Source organism: Cryptomeria japonica, chromosome 5 (assembly GCF_030272615.1).
Source record: "Cryptomeria japonica chromosome 5, Sugi_1.0, whole genome shotgun sequence".
In the NCBI taxonomy this organism is placed as follows: Eukaryota; Viridiplantae; Streptophyta; class Pinopsida; order Cupressales; family Cupressaceae; genus Cryptomeria; species Cryptomeria japonica.
This window is the reverse complement of record NC_081409.1, coordinates 178,973,056-178,989,420: the sequence shown is the minus strand read 5'-3', so window position 1 is coordinate 178,989,420 and position 16,365 is coordinate 178,973,056.

Genomic DNA, 16,365 nt, shown 5'->3' with positions numbered 1-16,365 from the left:
TTAATATATAATATATTAATATACAATATATTAATTTATAAATAAATTAGTATATGATATTAGGTAGAGGGAGAGGGGGGAGTGGGGGAGAGAGAGAGAGAGAGAGATAGAGAGATTAGGGGAGAGACAGAGATAAAGAGATTAGGAGAGAGAGAGAGAGAGATTAGGGGAGAGGGGGGAGAGAGAGGGAGGGGAAAGGGAGAGAGAGAGAGGGAGGGGGAAAGGGTGATATTATGTCCTAAGGGGTCATATTGTGTCCTATGACCCCTTACGACATCAAATTATGTCGTTGTGGGTCATATTGTGTCATATGACCCCTTTAAGACACCATATGACCCCTTAAAACACAATATGACCCTTTATGACTCTATATGTTGTCGTTATGGGTCATATGATCCCTTATGACACCATATAGTGTCATTAGGGGTCATATGGTGTCCTAAGGGGTCATGGGACACCATATGACCCTTAAGGACAACATATGACCCCTTATGACACCATATTGGGTCGGTATTGGTCCTATGGTGTCCTAAGGGGTCGTATTGTGTCCTGCAACCCCTTAGGACACCATATAACCCCTTAAGACACCAAATTGTGTCGTTCTAGGTCATATTATGTCCTAAGGGGTCATATTGTGTCATATGACCCCTTTAAGACACCATATGACCCCTTAGGACACAATATGACCCTTTACGACTCTATATGGTGTCATTATGGGTCATATGACCTCTTATGGCCCCTTATGACACCATATGGTGTCATGGTCATATGGTGTCCTAAGGGGTCATGGGACATCATATGACCCCTAAGGACACCATATGACTCCTTATGACACCATATTGGGTCATTATGGGTCCTATGGTGTCCTAAGGGGTCATATTGTGTCCTACGACCCCCTAGGACACCATATGACCCCTTATGACACCAAATTGTGTCGTCATGGGTCACATTGTGTCCTAAGGGGTCATATTGTGTTATATGACCCCTTCAAGACACCATATGACCCTTTACGATTCTATACGGTGTCGTTATGGGTCATATGACCCTTTATGACACCATATGGTGTTGTTAGGGTTCATATGGTGTCCTAAGGGATCATGGGACACCATATGAACCCTAAGGACAACATATGACCCCTTATGATACCAAATTGGGTCATTATGGGTTCTATGGTGTCCTAAGGGGTCATATTGTGTCCTACGACCCCTTAGAACACCATATAACCCCTTAAGACACCAAATTGTGTCATTATGGCTCATATTGAGTCTTAAGGGGTCATATTTTTCCATATGACCCCTTTAAGATACCATATGACCCCTTATGACACAATATAACCCTTTATGACTCTATACAACATTGTTATGGGTCATATGACCCCTTATGACCCCTTATGACCCCTTATGACACAATATGGTATTGTTAGGGGTCATATGGTGTCCTAAGGGGTCATGGGATACCATATGACCCCCAAGGACAACATATGACACCATATTGGGTTGTTATGAGTCCTATGGTGTTCTAAGGGGTCATATTATGTCCTACGACCCCTTAGGACACCATATGACCCCTTAAGACACCAAATTGTACCGTCATGGGTCATATTGTGTCTTAAGTGGTCATATTGTGTCATATGACCCCTTTAAGACACCATATGACCCCTTAGGACACAATATGACCCTTTACGACTCTATACGGTGTCATTTGGGTCATATGACCCCTTATGACACCATATAGTGTTGTTAGGGGTCATATGATATCCTAAGGGGTCATGGGACACCTTATGACCCCTAAGGACAACATGTGACCCCTTATGACACCATATTGCGTCATTATGGGTCCTATGGTGTCCTAAGGGGTCATATTGTGTCCTACGACCCCTTTGGACATCATATGACCCCTTAAGACACCAAATTATGTCGTCATAGGTCATGTTGTGTCCTAAGGGGTCATATTGTGTCATATGACCCCTTTAAGATACCATATGACCCCTTAGGACACAATATAACACTTTATGACTCTATACAATATTGTTATGGGTCATATGACCCTTTATGACCCCTTATGACACCATATGGTGTCATTAGGGTTCATATGGTGTCCTAAGGGGTCATGGGACACCATATGACCCCTTATGACACCATATTGGGTCAGTATGGGTCCTATGGTGTCCTAAGGGGTCATATTATATCCTACGGCCCCTTAGGACACCATATGACCCCTTACGACACTAAATTGTGTCATCATGGGTCATATTGTGTCATAAGGGGTTATATTATGTCATATGAACCCATAGGACACAATATGACCCCTATGGTGTCCTAAGGGGTCATGGGACACCATATGACCCCTAACGACAATATATGATCCGTTATGACACCGTATTGGGTCGTTATGGGTCCTATGGTGTCCTAAGGGGTCATATTGTGTCCTACAACCCCTTAGGACACTATAATCTCTCTCTTCTCTCTCTCCCCCTCTCCCCCTCTCCCCTAATCCCTCTCTCTCTCCCCCTTTCCCCTAATCTCTCTCTCTCTCTCTCTCTCTCTCTCTCTCTCTCTCTCTCTCTCTCTCCCTCTCCCCTAATCTTTATCTCTCTCCCCCTTTCCCCTAATCTCTCTCTCCCTCCCCCCTAATCTCTCTCTCCCTCTGTCCCCTCCCCCTCTCTCCCTCTCCCCTAATCTCTAACTCTCCTCCCCAATCTCTCTCTCTCTCTCTCTCTCTCTCTCTCTCTCTCTCTCTCTCTCTCTCTCTCTCTCTCTCTCTCTCTCTCTCTCTCTCTCTCTCCCTCTCCCCTAATCTCTCTCTCTATCCCCTAATCTCTCTCCCCCCCTACCCCCTCCCCCCTCTCTCCCCTAATCTCTCTCTCTCTCTAAAATATGAGTACTGAAATTGGATATCGAATTTCATCGGATATCCGATTTTTGCCACTGCCATTAATGTGGCAACAATAAAAAAAGGCAGCAACGAGAATAATTTTTGGGACCAAAAATTTATACATTAAAATCGGATATCCGATATAATCTGGTATCCGATAAATTTGATATCCGATTATATCGGATATCCAATTTTTGTAAAATAAAAAGAGCCTTGTGGACTATTTTATGGGTTCCAATGGCCCACATTCTTCACATTCTATTTTCTATCGACAATCACGGGTTTTCAGACAAGTTGAGACAAATTTGTGCTTTTGAGAGATTCTTAAAGTCAAATCTTACATTGTCAATCATTTAGGAGCATCTTTGTGGAGGTAAATGGGGAGTAGTAGTCATCGGAAGTCTAAAGGCAAAAGAAAACTTAAAATCGGATATCTGATAAATTCGATATCCGATTATATCAGATATCCGATTTTTGTAAATAAAAAAGAGCCTTGTGGGCCATTTTATGGATTCCAATGGCCCACATTCTTCACATTCTATTTTCTGTCAACAATCATGGGTTTTCAGACAAGTTGAGACAAATTTGTGCTTTTGAGAGATTCTTAAAGTCAAATCTTACATTGTTAATCATTTAGGAGCATCTTTGTGGAGGTAAATGCGGAGTAGTAGTTTTCGGAAGTCTAAATGCAAAAGAAAACTTTCAAATGACCAAAATGAAGTGTATAGAGAAAGAGGTAGAGAAGGTCATAGGAGGAGAAGACAAGGTATGTTAAATATTGCTAATGTTACTTCAAGTGAAGACAAAATTGAATTTGAAAATGTTGAACATGTTGAAAATGTTGAAAGTGATAATGAAAATGCTCAACATGACGTGAGAATGGAAAGCAAAAATTTGGGAGTTGACAATGAAGATGTCCATAATTTTGGTGTAAATATGAAATTTTTTGACATTGGAGGTGAAAATGTAGAAACTTTTGACATAGGAGGTGAACATGTGGAAAATTTTGACATTGGAGGTGAAAATGTGGAAAAATTTGACATTGAAGGTAGAATTGCTCAGCCAAGTATATGTAACACCTAATTACTTCAGAAATAAAGACCCTCTCATGGATGAAATACAAATTCTAAATCCAATACCTTCAAGTACCCTAAAATGGTTACTTGAAATTGATGAGAACATTATTGCGAATCTTGAAGGCAAGAGGTCAACAAGAACTGTTCGATTGTGGGCTACACAACTTTTTGACAAAAATTTTAGCAATAAGACATTGACTGAGCAATGCCAACTTTTTGTTCAATTGCTAAAGATGATAAAGATGATACCATTGCTAAACAAATTGAATATGCATATGAACAAGAAGATGGAGATAAATTTTATTATTTCCAAAAATCTATTTGATTCTCTCAATTCTATTGGAAAGAATACCAAAGAAAGAGATAAGAGAGCCACTCGAAGAGTGATTACAACCTCCTTAGTAAGCCATCAATTGAGGAAGGCTCATCAAATGAGGCAAACTTGTGTTGATTTAAACATAAACCGTAAAACTTTGAATAGAGCACTTGCACGAAGACAAAGACTTGATGATCCACTTCAACATGATACATAGGATTTTGATGGGAGGCTTCCACGTGTTGATAGAAAGTTGACTGACAATGTGAAGGAGGAGATTCAACAATTTTGGCACTCTAATTCTAGAGTATCACCCAATGTAAAGGACACTTTGAAATTAAGAATCGACAACTGACACCGCACACCGCATCCCAAACATTTCTTGGAATCAAGCCAAATAATGTTGTACAAATGTTTTTGTGAAGTACATCCAACTTTACAAATATCAGAAAGAGCCTTTGAATCTTTGAATCCATTTTATTGTGTACCTCTTAAGATTCATAATGCTTGTTGTTGCAAGTACCATATGGAGTTTCCAATGTACCATGAACTTTTATGCCATATTCGTTCTATGATGCATACTAATGAGATTTTGCAGGAGTGTGGTGCAATGCTATTTCTGATATCATCAAGAGACTTGCAAGATCTATTTTTATGCCTTGGAGATGATGGCTGCTATTCTATAGAAATGATTGTTTGAATGAGAAGTGCTCACAATATGGTGAGTTGTCAAAGTTTGTTTCATGTTTTCATGAGGGCAGCAAACACGAGTTGGGAAAGAATTATGTTGAGAAAAAAAGATATGAGATAGTGAAATATACTTTGAAGAGTGGAGGTGAAGGTTCTAGATGCGAATTAGTCTCAAGAGAAGTGAGTTTTGCTGATTTTATTTTGGATTTTAAGGAAAATATTTTCTACAAGTATGCAAGGCACACCCATAGGTCTCAGTGGTTGATTTTGCAGAGATGTGTAAGAACTCTTTCCCGATTGGCACTATTGTATCAGTGGTTGATTTTGCAGAGAACTATACATTGCCACCATAGAATGAGGTACAGCCTCAGTACTACAATTCAATCCAGATTGCTATTTTTGTTCACATTACATATAGACATGCTCCTGATAGTACAAAAGAGGACAAGAAGATAATCAGGGAGTATCATTTTTATATGAGTGATGATAGATCACACTCCTCTGAGTATGTGCAACATTCTTTAAATAATTTTTTTTGAGTTCTTGCATGAGAAAGATATAGCAATTGATCAACATATCATATGGTCAGATAACTATACGGGTCAATTCAAGAATGCTCGTATGTTTTATTGGTTGAGTAGAATGCATGTAGAGAGGCGTATACCTCATATTTGATTTTTTTTGAGGCAGGGCATGGGAAGGGGAGCATGATGGAGCAAGTGCATGTTTGAAGAGAGCTCTAATTAAGGAGTAATTGAGTATTTCAGGTGCAAATTTCTCTGAGGCGCGTTCTATTGTTGATTGGTGTAGTTCATCATTGTCACATGGAGGTACTCTTGATTCAGCAGTGACCGGATTCTTTTGGATGGTTGAGGAGGGTACAATGGGATACAAATTGGATTGTCAAAAAATTAAAGATTCTTCAAAGATTCATTCATTTCTCAGCTCGGATGCAAGTACATGGACCATTTGGACACGAGCGTTGGCTTATTTTTGTCAGAGTTGTGTTCGGTGTGATTGGGATCAGTGTGAATCAAGTGAGTGGGTTGATACATGGGTTCCCCAATATCTAATTCCTTTATCTCAAATAATATCCTTGTCAAATGATGACATGGAAAGTTCACTTGAGTATGACCGTTTATTAGATCTTGTACAACCAGGACATGTTTTTGCAGTTGTTGCACCGCAAGGGAAAGAAGAGAGATCAGAATATTGGTTGGCACTGTGTGTACAGGGAAAACAGAAGCTAACACAACCATTGATAGACGATGATAGGTTCACATATCCTATAGGTTCATTTGTTGTTGTGGGAACTTAGTTGTGAACATACATGATTAGAAAGAATGACATACCTACATTTGAAAACTATGAGAGACACAAAACCATTCTCATGTATTCACACCTTATTATAGCTACAAATATCAATTTTTTGAAGCATCAAGAAAAATTGAAGACCAAAGATCTATGGACAATGACTATTTCTGATCATGAAGCAATACTGGATACTCTTAAGCAAAGAGATGACCCTTCAGGCATACTTGAGTAGGTCTTTAATGGTGCCTTATTTTTTTTATCATGCATTTCATTTCAAACAATGATCATAAAACCTTAATGTTCAAGTTTGTTACATGTATATTAAGGATGTGTTCAAAATGTAGGTCTATTGATGAACATTTTTTTTGGCAACACGATTTTCGCATGCACATAGCGGGTACACTCGATATAATTCGAAGGGACGTATTTTTGCAAAATGACTTATTATCATGTATTTGATGAGATTTATAATTTTTGTTATTAGACAACACTATTTGACAATTTTTGATGATATAATTATCACAAAACCTTTATGTTCATGCAAGTCTTTTTTATGATATACAACAGTATCACATTATGTTTTTTGCGTCAACATAGTGGGTTCTCTTGATATAATTTGAAGGGATGTATTTTTATGGTACATAACCCCACCTTTTCATTTATTATCATGCATTTCAATTGAAGTGATTATCATAAAGCCTTTATGTTCATGCATGCATTTTATGTCTAGACTAACAATTCTTAAAAATACAAGTTCATGCTAGATCATTCGTTGTTGACTAGTTTACTCTTAGTGATGGTACATATTCCTTTGTGCATTAATGGGATTAAATTTTGTGCATAAATACCAAGTCCCTCACTTTGTCAATGTGATTAAATTGTGTAAACTTTCACACACTATGTCAAGTGAATGTATTTCCATTTAGAAATGACAATATCTACCATCATCTTCAACCATGCAGAGAAATGTCATGAGAAGGGATTTAATCAACATGCGTCTTTCTTCGAAGTTATGCTTGTAGACTTTGCAGAGAAACTGGTAAGTTCCGTAATTATACAATCTTGTACATCTTAAAAATATTTCAAATGATCTATTTATAATTTGACAAAATAATTTGTATTAAGTGTTATAATTTGTTTCTTGTAGCACATTCATTCCACATAAAAAGGTTGCTTATTTTGGTCTTCATTTATATGCAGGCGTTGTTGTACGTAAGCTTTTCTCTTAGGATATGAGGATGTCTGATGCAAATGAAGTGGGATGTTATATTTGTATATGGATGTGAATCGATGTAACTTTGTTAGGATGATATACGATGTCCATGAGCAAACTGGTTTAGTTATATTGATGATATACAATGTATATGTACATGAGTACATTGGTGTATTTGTATTGATAACGATGAAAAATCATGTTTGCATATTTGTTCATGGATGTCACATGAAAGTGTAATGGTAATTATGTGTATAGAATACATGGAAATATTGATGATCATTATGTGTCTATAGTGTAATGCTTGTTTATCTATATTTTTTCATTGAATGAGACTGGCGGATTTTTCGCCAACTGAAAAAATGTTGCCCTAATAAAACCGTAGGGAAAATTGAAAAATTGAGATAGGCTTTTGTAGGGACCCCTCTTGTGTCCTAGTAGGTTCAAATGGATCGTTCACAAGTGCCACAGATTTTGAAATAGGGCCCACCAAATTTTGATAATTTTTAGCACGTAGGGTGCTCAAGGGACGACGGCGGTAGGGTATGACCCTGAGCATTCAATCGAGTGGGGGAGGGGAAATAGGAGCATGCATAGGGTAATAATACATAACTGGAAATGTGGGAACCAATGGTTCATGATCATAATGAGCAGAATGATAAATTGACCCCGCGACAACATTCGATTGAAGAAGACTACAATTTTTTCGCCAACTGAAAAAATGCTGCCCTAATAAAACTCTAGGGAACCTTGAAAAGATGAGATAGTAATTTGGAGGGACCCCTCTCATGGCCCCAGAGGTTCAAATGGATCATTTGCAAGTGCCATAGGTTTTGAGTTAGGGCTCATCAAAGTTTGATATTTTTTAGCACTTAGGGTGCTCAAGGGACGACGACGGTAGGGTATGACCCCAAGCGTTCGATCGAGTGGGGGGGGGGGAAATAGGAGCATGCATAGGGTAATAATGTGTAGCTGGATATGTCAGAACTGACAATTCATGATCATGATGAGCAGAACGAGAAATTGGCCATGCGACAACATTTGATTGAATGAGACTGATGATTTTTTCGCCAACTGAAAAAATGTTGCCCTAAGAAAGCCGTAGGGAAACTTAAAAAACGGAGATAGGATTTTGTAGGGACCCTTCTCATGGCCCTGTAGGTTTAAATGGATCATTCACAAGTGCCACGGATTATGAGTTAGGGCCCGTCAAAGTTTAACAATTTTTAGCACTTAAGGTGCTCAAGGGACGACACCAGTAGGGTATGAACCCAAGCATTCAACCAAGTTGGGGGGGGGGGGGTAAATAAGAGGATGAATATGGTAATAATGCCTAACTAGAGATATCAGAATCAACAGATCGTTATCACAATGAGCAGAACAAGAAATTGGCCACGCGACAACATTCGATTGAATGAGACTGGCAATTTTTTTGCCAACTAAAAAAATGTTGCCCTAATAGAACCATATGGAAACTTGAAAAATAGAGATATTATTTTGTAGGGACCCCTCTCATGGCCCCATAGGTTCAAACAGATCATTTGTAGGTGTCACAGATTCCGAGTTAGGGCTCGTCAAAGTTTGACAATTTTTAGCACGTATGGTGCTCAAGGGACGACGGCGGTAGGGTATGACCCTGAGTGTTCAACCAAGTGGGGGGGGGGGGAATAGGAGCATGCATAGGGTAATAATGCCTAAATAGACATGTTGAAACTAACGATTCATGATCACGATGAGCAGAACAAGAAATTGGCCAGACAACAACATTCGATTGAATGAGATTGTCCGTTTTTTTGCCAACTAGAAAAATGCTGCCCTAATAAAAAACGTAGGGAAAATTGAAAAACTGAGATAGTGTTTATTAGGGACTCATCTCATGGTCCCATAGGTTCAAATAGATTGCTTGCAGGTGCCACAGATTCTGAGTTAGGGCATGTCAAAGTTTGACAATTTTTAGCACTAAGGGTGCTCAAGGGATGATGTCAGTAGGGTATGACACTGAGCGTTCGACTAAGTGGGGGGGGGGGGGGAATAGGAGCATGCATAAGGTAATAATGCCTAACTAGACATGTCAGAACCAATGGTTCGTTATCACGATGAGCATAACGATAAATTGGCCATGCGACAACATTCGATTGAATGAGACTAACAATTTTTTTGCCAACTGAAAAAATGTTGCCCTAATAAAACCATAGGGAAAATTGAAAAAACAAGATAGTTTTTTGTAGGGACCCCTCTCATGGCCTCGTAGGTTCAAACAGATCGTTCACAGGTGCCACGGATTTCGAGTTAGGGCATACCAAAGTTTGACAATTTTTAGCACTTAGGGTTCGACGACGGTAGGGTATGACCCCAAGCATTCAACCAAGTGGGGGGGAGGGGGAGAATAGGAGCATGCATAGGGTAATAATGCCTAAATTGACATGTAAGAATTGATATTTTTTTATTATGACAAGCAAAACGAGAAATTGGCCACGCGACAACAATAGATTGAATGAGATTGATGATTTTTTCACCAACTGAAAAAATGTTGCCCTAATAAAACCGTAGGGAAACTTGAAAAACTGAGATAGGATTTTCTAGGGACCCCTGGCGTGGCCCTGTAGGTTCAAACAAATCATTTGTAGGTGCCATAGATTTTGAGTTAGGGCCCATCAAATTTTGACAATTTTTAGCACTTAGGGTGCTCAAGGGACGACATCAGTAGGGTATGACCTTGAGCGTTCAACCGAGTGGGGGGGTAAAAATAGGAGCATCCATAGGGTAATAATGCCTAACTAGACATTTCAGAACCAACAGTTCATGATCATGATGAGAAGAATGAGAAATTGGCCACGTGACAACATTCGATTGAATGAGACTGAAGATTTTTTCGCCAACTGAAAAAATGCTTCCTTAATAAAACCGTAGGGAAAAATGAAAAATAGAGATAGGCTTTTGTAGGGACCCCTCTCATGGCCCCATAGGTTCAAATGGACCATTCGCAGGTGCCATGGATTTTGAGTTAGGGCCTATCAAATTTTGACAATTTTTAGCGCTTAGGGTGCTCAAGGGACAACGGCGGTAGGGTATGATCTCGAGCGTTTGACCATGTGGGGGGGGGGAAGAAATAGGAGCATGTATAGGGTAATAATGCCTAACTAGACATGTTGGAATTGACGGTTAGTGATCACGACAAGAAAAACAAGAAATTGGCCACACAACAATATTTGATTGAATGAGACTGAAGATTTTTTTGCCAACTGAAAAAATGCTGCCCTAATAAAACCATAGGGAAAATTGAAAAATAGAGATAGGATTTTGTAGGGACCCCTCTCGTGGCCCCATAGGTTTAAATAGATTATTCACAGGTGCAACAGATTTTGATTTAGATTCCATCAAAGTTTGATAATTTTTTAGCACTTAGGGTGCTCAAGGGACAACATCGGTAGGGTATGACCCTGAGCATTCAACCGAGTGGGGGGGGAATAGGAGAATGCATAGGGTAATAATGCCTAAATAGACATGTCAAAATTGATGGTTCGTTATCACAACGAGCAGAATGAGAAATTGGCCATGCAATAACATTTGATTGAATGAGACTGAAATTTTTTTTGCCAACTGAAAAAATGCTTCCTTAATAAAACCATAGGGAAACTTGAAAAACCAAGATAGGATTTTGTAGGGACCCCTCTCATGGCCCCGTAGGTTCAAATAGATCATTTGCAGGTGCCACAGATTCTGAGTTAGGGCCCGTCAAAGTTTGATAATTTTAGCAGTTAGGGTGCTCAAGGGATGACGACGGTAAGGTATGACCTCGAGCGTTCGACCAAGTGGGAGGGGGGGAAATAGGAGCATGCATAGGGTAATAATTCCTAACTATACATGTCAGAACCAACGGTTCAGCATGACGATGAGAAGAACGAGAAATTGACCACGCGACAACATTTGATTGAATGAGACTGAAGATTTTTTTGCCAACTAAAAATATGCTGCCCTAATAAAACAATAGGGAAAATTGAAAAACTGAGATAGGATTTTGTAGGGACCCCTTTAGTGGCCCTGTAGGTTCAAATGGATCATTCATAGGTGTCATGGATTCTGAGTTAAGGCCCATCAAAGTTTGACAATTTTTAGCACTTAGGGTGCTCAAGGGACGACAACAGTAGGGTATGACCTCAAGCGTTTGACCGAGTTGGTGGGGGGGGGAATAGGAGAATGCATGGGGTAATAATTCCTAACTGGACATGTCAGAACTAATGATTCATGATCACGATGAGCAAAATGAGAAATTGGCCATGCGACAACATTTGATTGAATGAGACTGACAATTTTTTTGCCAACTGAAAAAATTTTGCCCTAATAAACCTAGGGAAAATTGAATAACCAAGATAAAATTTTGTAGGGACCTCTCTAGTGGCCTCGTAGGTTCAAACCGATCATTCACAGGTGCCATGGATTCCGAGTTAGGGCTCGTCAAAGTTTGACATTTTTTAGCACTTAGGGTGCTCAAGGGATGACACTGGTAGGGTATGACCCTGAGAGTTCAACCGAGTGAGGGGGGGAATAGGAGCATGCATAGGGTAATAATGCCTAACTGGACATGTCAGAATCGATGGTTCATGATCATAACGAGCATAACGAGAAATTGGCCACGTGACAACATTCAATTGAATGAGTCATGATTTTTTTGCCAACTGAAAAAATGCTTCTCTAATAAAACCACAGGGAAACTTGAAAAATCGAGATAGGATTTTGTAGGGACCTCTCTCATGGCCCCATAGGTTCAAACAAATCATTCGCAGGTGGCACGGATTCTGAGTTAGGGCCCATCAAAGTTTCACAATTTTAAGCACTTAGGGTGCTCAAGGGATGACCACAGTAGGGTATGACCCCAAGCGTTCGACCGAGTGGGGGGGGGGGCACAAAATAGGAGCATGCATAGGGTAATAATGAATTGTATTGTATTGTATTGTTCATGAATTGTATTGTTCATTTTACAAACGACACTTACGATGAAATGAAATGAATTGTATTGTTCATTAAATAACCATTATTAACCATTGTTAATTATTGGAATGAAGATTAAAGTTTTCCATGATAAAACCATGCACACATGAGCAAAAATTTATATGATCAAATATCAACTTCTGTATTTATGAAAATGTCAAATGATTACAAGTGTATGTCCATACACAAATATGGCATAAACACCAACTCAAAGAAAATGTATGTCTATATACATGAATGTATGTCCATATACAAAATATACATGTCAACTAGACATGTAAGCATCCCAAAACTATCTATAACATCCTAAGCTACTAATGGATCATCAAAATCGATCCTCTTCGCCATACTGCTTGGCTCTGAAGGATCCTGCACAAGAAAAAACAAACCGTGATTAAGATTAGTTATCCTATATAACTCACATTCGAAAAGTTGACATAAAACTGAACTATAATTGAACTATTCTTGTTTACCTCATCTCTACGTTTTCTCTTCAGCTTTGGAGGACTCTTGATGTATGTCTTTGGTCGAGGAGGTATGTTTTCAATATTTTCATATACAACCTACATATGTTCACAAACTTGACATTGATACAAGTTAGCATATAATTGTCACTGATAATAACGAATTATATCTACTAAACATAAAATAAAATAAACACACATGTACTTGAGGCATCTCTTCATCTTCTTCTTCTTCTTCTTCATCTTCAGGTATAGTGGGTGTAGTCAACAAGGATGTGAAGCCAAGAATTTTCTGTACATATACACAACAAGTATATGAAACTATCAATCTATGTCTAGATGTGCATAATCATTATAAGTTATTTAATTTATTCATTCAATCATATTCGCATTTAATTACCTTTCCCTTGTCTCCAACTGGACTACCAGATCCTGAATCACACAACCCCGCACTTGTGTTACTTGTGCACTACAAGAGTAAAATAAGATATACATGCAAGTTACTACATAATCTAATTAATACCAATATAAATTATGAGCATGTATGTACAATAAAATACAAATGAATAGGTGCAATAATATATGTACCGTAAAGCTATCAAGGTCAAATGAAATGGTCGTCAAGGTTCCCTCTTGAATCTGTGTCAACTCCTCCTCTATCGTCAACTGTTAAATAGATCATGTAAATAAACATTAGTACTTAATATTATCTAGATTATAAATAGTTATTTAAAATATAGAATGAACTATGAAAATACAAATCTTACCACTACATCATCAATGTATGATGAAGGTGCCTCCTCACCTCTAGCATATGAGGACTCTCTAGGGTATCCTCCAGTCTCTTTCATAACATCTAGTGCATCGTGCATCTCATGCACCTTATAATCTGCAATGTGCACAGGAGGATCAACAGGTTGTCCAACTGGACCCAAGCATACGTGCCCACACATGACACAACTATGGGGCACATAAATCTGTGGAGCTGAGGAGGATGTGTCAACGCCACTGGATGCACCACTACCATCAAAAGTAGGCTGAGATACCACCCTATCCTGAGAAACCAAAAGGCTACTCAAAGAGTGAATAGCCGATATGGTCTATGACGCCGCCTCACAAATGATATTTGGATATTGCACTGGAGGTGGGGGATCAACAGGAGGAGGGGGGACATATGGGCCCTAGACTAATCTGACTGCGCTAGGTCTATTTTGGGGCATACCTAAACCCACACCCTAGAAAGGTTGGATGTCAAAGCAGTTCACATGTTTTCCTAAAACAAACTCAGCATATAATTTTTTGATGAAGTAGAAGGGGATATCAAGATTGTTGTTGGGTGGTTTATCAAAAACCATCCACCAACGATCCCAAAAGTTTTTCACAATACCATCATTTGTGCACCATTTAATAGAAAGTTTTGTTTTTCTGAGGTCTATGGGTCTACCAGTGCAAGGATTCACAAACAATGTAGTGATAGCGACTTTGGATATCTTGAGATCTTTGATTTCCTTATAGGATAGCCATCTGCATCTTGTTCCCTCATAGAATCTCACCACAAAAGAGCAACATTGTGCTCCTCAGTGACGATTTCTATACTCTTTATGAGCGATATGAGGGGATCAAACATTGGGTTCAGGCGAGGAATCCTATGATAGACATCTGCAATCCCCCTCAATTAGTTCAATTTTTGTGCAATTAAATCCTGAATTGAGGGGCGATTTGGCAAAGGAGGGTTTTGTGCAGGAGGGTTTGGTTGTTGTGGTTGTGGTTGATCAATGTTTTCACTATTATCCCCCTTTTTTTAACCTAATTGAATATAAACAATTGAATTTAGTTAACAAATTTGAACAATTTTGTATTTGATTTTAAAAAACCTAGTTTTCATGAAAAAAAAATTGAATTAAAAAACAAATAAACATTATAAAAATGCAAAAATTTGAATGAAAATGATGAAAAACAATAAAAATCCTACCTTTTAATGGATTTTTTGCAAAATTGGGTCACAAAATCAGATATCGAGTCCAGCCGAATATCGGATTTTAAAAAAAATCCATAGCCCGTGGGTGAAAAATAACCCATGGGCTGTCACAATCCACTTATATTGTCTAAGAAATTCGGATATTCGATAAAATCCGATATCCGATATTATCTGATATTGGATTTTTATAGTTAAATTATTTTAAAATAACATTATATTATATAATATTATATTATATTATGTATTATATAATACATAGTATATAATATATTATTATATAATATTATATAATATTATATAATATTTATATAATATAATATAATATTATATTATATATTATGTATTATATAATACATAATATAATATAATAATTTTGAATTATTATTATTAGATTGACCCAAGACCTTCCCCATCCTATTAGAATTCCACTTTATATGTCCCTATTGCTAAGCCTTCTGATTGTTTTCAACTTGTTACCTCGAGGAAACGAAGACCTAAAGTTACCCCTCTCAATGCCCTAAATCTTAGTGATAGTTCTGATACTTAATATAAGTACAGATCCAATAGCCAACAAGATGAGAAGGGGGGGGTGAATCATACAAACTTAATCATCAATGAAAACATCAGATTCAACCTCGATAACATATATCAGTCATAGAATAAAACTGTCAAACATGCAAACTCAAAAGCATATGAACTATATAAACCTCATAACACCAGATTTAATGTGGAAACCCAAATAGGGAAAAACCATTGTGGGATTTCAAACCCACTAAGAAATATACTCTTCTAGAGTATGCTCGGTTAAAAGCCAATCCTGTTAAAGATTGCAAAACAAATTGCTAGATGTGACCCGGTTAAGGGATTTCCCTCAGATCTGTTAGGATCTTCACTTTGTTAGAAGTGACCTTGTCAAAGGATTTCAAACACTCATTTAGAATGTCACCTTGTTAGAGGATTTACTTATAAGACTGTTAAGTCCACTCGGTTAAGAGATTTTCTGTTACTTTCACAAGCTAACAGTAATACAATCTATCTGCAACTTTACATCTAAAATGCTAAAGCAGATTCTTATTTGTTCAATCACAATCTAGACATAGAACTAATCTTGTCTATCTACTGGGCATCAATACTCTGTTATTCCAATAGGTCTTCAAGCTTCTATGCTCGGTGATCACTATGTAGCATCCCTGTGCATACACTTGCCTGCATACACTGTTTATCAACAGTTCCTTATTTATAAACAATCATCTAACCGCTTAATCTCCTTGATCACATTTCCCATGATCAATCATAGCCATCAGATCTTCAATCTTGTCCAGGTTCATTGTATCTTACGATCTGAAAAACATTTTACCCTGCCTCAGAACTTACACAATCATCTTGGAACTTGTGTTAGGGTAATGCAGTTCAATCTGAGCTATAGATCTTCTTGCTGACTTTCCATTGCC